This window comes from Solanum dulcamara, chromosome 10 (genome assembly GCF_947179165.1).
Source record: "Solanum dulcamara chromosome 10, daSolDulc1.2, whole genome shotgun sequence".
In the NCBI taxonomy this organism is placed as follows: Eukaryota; Viridiplantae; Streptophyta; class Magnoliopsida; order Solanales; family Solanaceae; genus Solanum; species Solanum dulcamara.
In genome coordinates, this window is record NC_077246.1 from 31,470,777 (window position 1) to 31,479,088 (window position 8,312).

The following is an 8,312-nucleotide window of genomic DNA, read 5'->3' on the forward strand; positions in this document are numbered from 1 at the left end:
TCATACTCGTGTCTTAATCATACTATTACTTCCTTTAACTACAACTCATCATAGTTTACTCCTGTGTATAGATTCGGTCGGTGCCTTAGTATATCATTCTATCTAGATCTATGATTCTTCTCTAAATCATCTTCTTTGGATCATAAGTCTTTTCCAACTTCATTTTACCATACCAGTATCAACCTCCAAGTTTCTATTGCCATCGATTCAGCAGTTAACTCCTTTTTGAGGTCTGCCATACTCGTAGTTTAGTCACATTTCATTCTTATTAAGGACAAGGCATACTACAACCCTATAACTCATTCTTCTTTTATTTCTAGGGAGATTTAGATAGAGTTTCCTCTGTATTTCTTACTATCTCAACACCTGCACGTAAGAAATGCCAACAATGCCTCACAAGGCTAATACATATATTCATATAGTATCATACCGCAGCCACACAGGGCACTCAATATCAACAGTATGAAAATGGACTTACCTCGTATGTCCACTCGAACTACACCTCTTATACTACCCTGTCTACGTCGCCTTTCAATTTTCAACTTTACACATCTATCGTATCTCAATACCTTACCTGCGTGCTTTATAACTTCCAATATCGTCAGCCACTTTCTTCAATCTATGTTGTCCTTCTATAGAAATCAAAGGTTAGTATAAGGAATTTCATTCCCTATAACTTGGCTCTATCGCACGATCTTAGATTTGAAAGAAAGGTAACATCCTAAATGTCCTGTAGCCTTCTGTTTATAGATGTGGTGCAGAATACACCGATAAACAAGACTCTACTAGACATGGTCTATAGACACTCCAAGGAAGAACTACTCTGATACTATTTCTGTCACGACCCAACCCCGTAGGCCGCAACTAGGGCTCGACCTGGACCCTTTTATGCGTATCTTTCAGCTATACATAAGTTGAACCGTGTGCGATGTTATACTATACACAAAAACCCCAATGGGTCAAAAAAAATTTCATGTACTTGTATCCTCTTTCGCTTACATCAGATCACAAAAGGGCACGCAAGCTGATAAGGCTGCCACAACATAATATTTACAACATATCGTTTAGGCATAACTGAAGCAACTTACAAATAACCCATATACATATGTCCACAGACCTCTAAGAATAGTATGGTAACATATGGTGGGACAGGGCCCCCGTCGTACCCCTGAATAAAAAAATACATATATTTGCAGACCAACACCAAAGGCTAGGCTCCAAAATAGTGGAGCACTTCCAACGTAGATGAATGGAAATCGTAAGCTGGTGGATCCCCGAAACGAATATCTATACATGCAGGCATGAAACGCAGCCCCTCAAAAAAAGGGAGTAAGTACAATACATATTCTGAGTATATAGAGCATAACATATCATAACTGAGACAATAGCTGAAATAGGGATGCAGGAAATAATTATAACAATTAACAAATTACTGTACCTACATCTTATGAAATAAAGTCATATGTACTATCATCACGTACTGTACCCGGCTCGTTCGAGGGCTCGGTGTAACAAATACATCATTCTGTCATCATAAGCACATATGTATTATTAGAACTGTGGAACGTATAGCTCGATCCATTTATATAGCAAGTACGTGCCGAGGAATGACGGCCTAATCCACATATCGTATAATAATATCAAGGAACGACGGCCCGATCCGTGTCTCATATAATAATGCTGAGGTACAACGGCCTAATCCGTATCATATATATTAATGCCAAGGTATGATGTCTTGATCCATATCACATATAATAATGCCGAGGTACGATGGCCTGATCTATTTAATATAATGATGCCGAGGTACGACGGCCCGATCTGTATAATATAATAATATCGAGGTACTACAACCGGATCTGTATAATATAATAATGCATATACATGCACGTAAACCTCAATAGCATATAAGACATCCCTATAATATCATAAAGCATATCCAAGAGCCTCTAAGTATAGGAGCTTACACCTCCAATTACTATTCAGCAAATAAAACGTTCGAGGGTCATAGTTCAACTACTTTAAGACCCATACCATTTAAAGTGGGTACAAGCCATGAGTCACACCCGGAACCTATAAATGGAACTACCTCTAACTCATATCGTACATCATTTTACTTACATTAAACCATTCCAAGAGAAGGAAGGGATAGGCTTCAAGTATGTTACTTTTCAGCACGTAGAAGACTTTCAAGATAATACCTCAACTATCGCAAGAGTTCTAACATCGAGAAGTGAATAAGATTAAAGAATCATGCTCGGGGTTCTAAAAATGGAATTATCCCCATATTACATACACCAACCACTTATAGCTAAGACATGCCAAGAGAAAAGACGAAAGATTTACATACCTCTTACAGATTACTCTTTACCGCATTCTCCTCATCGTCCTCTGAACCTATTTAATCATGAAAATAATACTCATATTAATAACCTTCGACTCTCCAGCTTCTCAAACTACAACCAAGCATCCATAGTCTCTATCTCATAAAACCTTTAACCTTATGAAATGGAGGGTATTGTGGCTGAAACCAGAAGATCCCACACCCCTTTTTGAATACTTTTAATCCCTGCAACACATCACCATGCACTATCAGCCACACACCACAAGCATAACACCTTGCTTCGACTATAATTTAACTGTAGCGACTCCAATTTGGTTTGTTTCGAACGTCAAGCATATTTATAGAATTTTCATATTTCCATCCACTTACACAATGTATAATACACTTAATAACCACACATAAACTCCAAATTGAAAGGAAAATCCATTACCTTAACCTAGACTCATCAAACTCGCCAAACTATCAAAACGTGAATTCTGGATAGCCTACTGTCTTGTATTATCGCTTAGTTTCAAAGGGGTAATTGAGGGAAACAAGATTTGTGGCGTCATTTAAAGTTATAGAAATGTGTATTAGGGTCGTATACAATTTTGAAACACCCATACAACAATTTAGTACAAACTAATATGCCCAAAATACCAACAACAGTCCGTGTAGGATTTCCAAAACAAAATCTGGGCAGCACCTCAACTATACTTCATTATATTTTTTCGAGTAGATAAATGCACAAATGGGTTATAGAGGTTAAATAAAAGTTATATAAATATGAAATAGCTTTCCAAAACATCTTGAATAACTCAAAACGAAGCTTTACATAAGGAGTTATACAAGTATTACTAAGAGCAGTCCCATTTAAAAATGGGTTTGTTAACAAGAACAAAAACTCCTTGTTGCCCCAATGATAAATTTTATGTTGTTAAATACCATTGCTTAACTGAAGAATACCTTAGAAACTTAACATACAGAATAAAATTGGAGGACTTACCTCAAAGCCATGGCTGCTGAAGCTCCTTTCTCTCCTCCTCATTGTTTTTCATCTTTTTTCTAAGTGTAAAATGATGGAAAATGAAGGCTTAGTCATAAGACTAAGGATATATAGCCTTCCCTAGGGTGTGACACATGGCATCCCCTAGGGTTACATGTGGCAGCCCCCTAAGGTGCTACTTCACACTATGCAACCAATCATACGCTGCCACATGGCAGCGTAGGGGTCCATCCAAGTAGGTGGGTCACTTACTTAGCCCAAGTAGGTGTGTCTCCTACTTGTCACCTACTTGCTTTATTTTCGTGGGTTCATAATATCATCTTACTTCAAGAGCCTACGTATTCCTTGCTACTCAAGCTAGACGTGTGCTCCATGAGCTTAATTATGCAAGACGTCCAAATCGGTAGCTTACACAAGTAGGTTGAGTCCTACGACTCATTACTTGGCCTCCAACTACTTCCAACTTCTTATAACCCTATTTCTAATCTTCTCTTTTATGAAGTATCTCATTCTCCTTTCCTTAGGATTATTTGATAGTGTTATAGATTATCCGACTCACATGAAGACTTCTAAAAAAACTTAAGAGCCTTCCCAGAAACTTAAGAATCTTAAGAAGCATTCCGAGGTACCAGAGTACAGGGTGTAACAACTTACTTACTTAAGATAGCAACATGGACATATTACGTATTTAAATTACTTGAGTACATACATGTAAAGCTTATTCTTTCTCTTGGCATGTCGTTAGCCTAAGTATGTAAAGCCTATACTTTCTCTTCTCTTGGCATGTCATTGGCATAAGTATGTAAAGATTATTTTTTCTCTTCTTTTGGCATGTCTTGATATAAGTACCACATAATTCATGCTTTGGGAAGTATCCCATCCATAAAGCTCCGAGCAAGATTTATGAGACTTAACAACTTCTTAAGGTTAGAACTTCCATAACAATGGAGCTATGGCTCTCAAGCCTTCTATAGGATGGAGGGTAGTAAGTTTGTGAAGTAACTCCTTTTTCTTGGTATGTCTTAGCACAAGTATGAGATGCGTATGAAATTTGGGAGTAATTATATTCTTAAAACTCCAAGCATTGTCGATAAGTCTCATTCACTTCTCGATGGCAGAACTCCTATACTAGTTGAGTTATTGCCTCTCAAGGCTTCTATATGATGGAAAGTAGTAAGTACGTAAACTATCCTCTCTTCTCGTTTGGCATAACCTAAAAGTAAATGTTATGTATACAAGCTGGGGTAATCTCATTCTTATATTCCAAATAGGATTCTTGTCTCTTACCAATTTTCTGATATTAATGCTCTTATGGTAGTTTAGCTACTACCCTCAACCCATCTGTACGTAAAATAGGAATTGGCATGTGGAAGTCCATATGTTCACGGACGCTATAGTGACTCATGTCCTTACTTTGATAAGCTCTTATTCATAAGGACTCTATGACGACCAATGCCTCTGATTTCATAAGTCGTTTGGCATTACTTGATAAATGCCTATGATTCCTGTGACTCTAGTTGATACAACCCCTAATGACACTTAGAGGGCACTTAGGATAAGTACCATCCTGAACCTCAAAGGATAGTCCAGTATGATCGTTTTATTGAGTCTTAAATGATAATAGGATGATTATGACACCGAGTCCCATAAAGGGCCGGGTACGGTATATGATGATTATGGCACTGAGTCCCATAAAGGGCCGGGTATGGTATATAATGATTATGAAACCGAGCCTCTAACGGGACAAGCACAGTATATGATGGTAATATGTATGACTTTCTTTTATACGATGCGAGTACGGTAAATGGTTAATTGTTAGACTTTCCCCCTGCATCCCTACGCCAACTGTAATTTCCTTATGATTTCTATGCTTTACATACTCAGTACATATGTTGTACTGACCCTCCATTCTCGAGGGGGCTGCATTCATATCCGTAGGTACAGATACACACTTTGGGGATCTGTCAGCGTAGGATTTCCACTCAGCAGTTTAGAAGAACTCCATTATGCCGCAACCTAGTTTTTGTATTAACCCTCGATGTATATATTTATTTGTTCACGAATACAGTAGGGGCCCTATCCCGCTATATGTTACTATTCTTACTCTTAAAGGTCAGTGGATATGTACGTGGGTTGTATATGCTTGTATGTACTGTGGTGCCTATGATAAGCCTCACCGGCTTATATGTTATCCTTCCAGTTGATGTGTTATAACTTAAACAGGGGACAAATTTACTTACAGATAGCAGGGATATATGCGAGTGCCCAGTTCGGGAACCTGTCCCGACCTGTGGGGTTGGGTTGTGACACAAGTATTACATAAAAATTACAAGAACCGACATATAACATACTCGTTACAATATTCGGTGAAGTCTCAAGTTTCGGGTGAGTGGATAGTGCATTGAGATAGTTTTGGCCTCCACCATTACCAAAAGTAGTACCCTTTAGTGGGGTTAAAAAAGTACTAGAGCCTTGCCACCCAGAAGTTCTTTTAGCGAAGGTAGAATCCCTCAAATAATGGCCAGTTAACCATATCCATACCATGCGTTCCCTCCTATATTGTACCACCTTCAATGCATCTTTCTGCAAGTGTGGAAAGGGAGATAAGATGGAGCAAACTGATCCCCATCGGCCTTACACAAATTTCCCTGCATCCTACTATTCTGGTTAGACTAAGTTGTTTGTACATTTGTAGGTCATGGTGCAGGTTTACAAGTGGATGAAGGATCTCGTTTCCTTTGGGAGAAATTTTCACTTTACCTACCCTGTCCTGAAGGTGTGTCTCCCATTCGGGCTGCCTAGTCCTCTTACCTAGTCACTCCATATTAACCACTCCCTTCTTATTTTCCCCTTCAAATTATTGTACATCCACCATCAACCTAGCTATATCCATGGAATTATCAAACAATGTAACCATACGTTCGAGGGCTACCTCATTAGAAATTAAAGACAAAAATAGTAAAACCCCAAAATAGTTTAAGCTATGACCCATAAAATTTTCCGTATGTGTATAGACCCATATCGAATAATTTTCTAATGGTGCATAGGTTTTAAGATTAGTTCCTAAGTTTAAAAAGTATATTGGATATTAATTAGGGTCATAAGGAATCTCTAGTACTAAATTGAGTTCAAATATCCTCTACCAATTAAGTTTTTGCATAAGAAAATATAAGACCAATTTCAAATGACCACATCTCTTAGAATATATGGGGTTAGTTAGCCTATAACATATAACATTAAAGGTCTATGAGTCTTCTTTTATAATCCAGTAAGTTTGCATTAATTTGAGTTCAGAGTAAAAAGTTATGATTATTTTACCAAAGACACTCAAATAAGAGATTTGTGCTATTTGTTCGTACACCATGTATATCATGCTTATAATTTGTGTATCAAATTTTTCAGATTTCATAAAAATGCTAATTTAAGTTTGTTTTCTCAATTTTTACCCCTTGGTCGATCCCAACAACCCCCAAATTCTCTCTTCAATTCTACTAAGTCATGGAAAGTATTCTCCATGATTTTATAACATAAATCCTAGAATTTCTATAAGATTTTTACTTCAAATCCTCTTCCTATCTCTAAGAACTCAATTCTATGATTCAAAACCAAGTTTTTGTCTAATTCCATCAAGAATTCTTCGTTCAAAATAAAGGTAAGAATACTCTCACGAATTCCTAGTAATTTAATATGTAATTATGTATCGTAAGAAATAATTTACCATCAAAATATAGGGTCTTCAAGAAACGAATCCAAGAATTTTAAGAAAGAATTTCTTTATTGTTCTTCATCAAGTAATGGTTCTTCTTCAAGATTTATGGAGATTTTAAGATATGTAAGGCTATCATAGTGAGGTATTAAGTTCTTTCTCACCCCCTATATCTATCATTTTAATTAGTAAGATCAAAACTAGCGTTTTTACCCCATAATTCATGATATTTGAATTCCCTCTACTTCTTATTGTTGATTCTTGATTTCATTAAAAAAATTATGGTACTTGGCATCATTGATTATATTTGATTTATGGTTCATACTTATTACACCACATGGATCCCTTTCTAACCAAAGTTACTTAAAAATCTCATTGTAGTATTTCCTATGCATTACTTTCACAAATAGAGTATATTCAAGATATTTAAAGAAATTTTTTAAGAAAGAGTTGAAGAAAGTATATTTCATTTCAAGTTCATTATTTTTGAAGAGTTTTAAGAAAGTATATTTTTCTTTATTTTAGAAGAGTTTCAAGAAAGTATATTTGGTTTCAAGTGCATTATTTCAATAAAAAATTCAACAAAGTATACTTACATGACATTTGTTTATACCTATTTTGAAGATTATGTTTTGAAGAAAGTGTAGTCACTTGAAAGATTTAATAGGAAGGATTATAGCTTTTCATTATAGATAGATTTGAATTTCAAGAACATACAGGAAAGACTAATTTCACTATATTCAGGGCTAGAAGCGACATATATCCATATTTTATCACTAGTCTTAAGTATATGATTCATGATTAATATGACAAGGATGTGCCATCAATGCTTAAGCAATATGACATCTAGATATGACATCAATGTTTATGCAGTTTGACTTTGAATTTATCCTCAATGATCAGATCTCCATATATTTCAGATAGTTGTGAGTTTAGTTCACAAATAGTATAGTTTTACATATTTGTCACAATCCGACCTAGGGCCTAGTCACAACACGTCAGTTAGAGCCCCGAAGGACCCCAACCAAGACTGTTAGCATAAAATCAAGAGCATTCATAATATAAATAAAATAAATAAACAAGGATAAAAAATATGGAGGCATAGTCTCAATATAGAACATAAGTCTCAAAATGCGGAAATAAGAGACAACATAGACTCCATGAATATTTAACATGCCTCTACTAGTCTAGATGGGGGCATAAGGCAATCTCCTAGATCACCCAATATAAAAGGTAAAGAAGTCCTAAACTCATAAGAAATTAAGTGTCTCGTCCTTTGA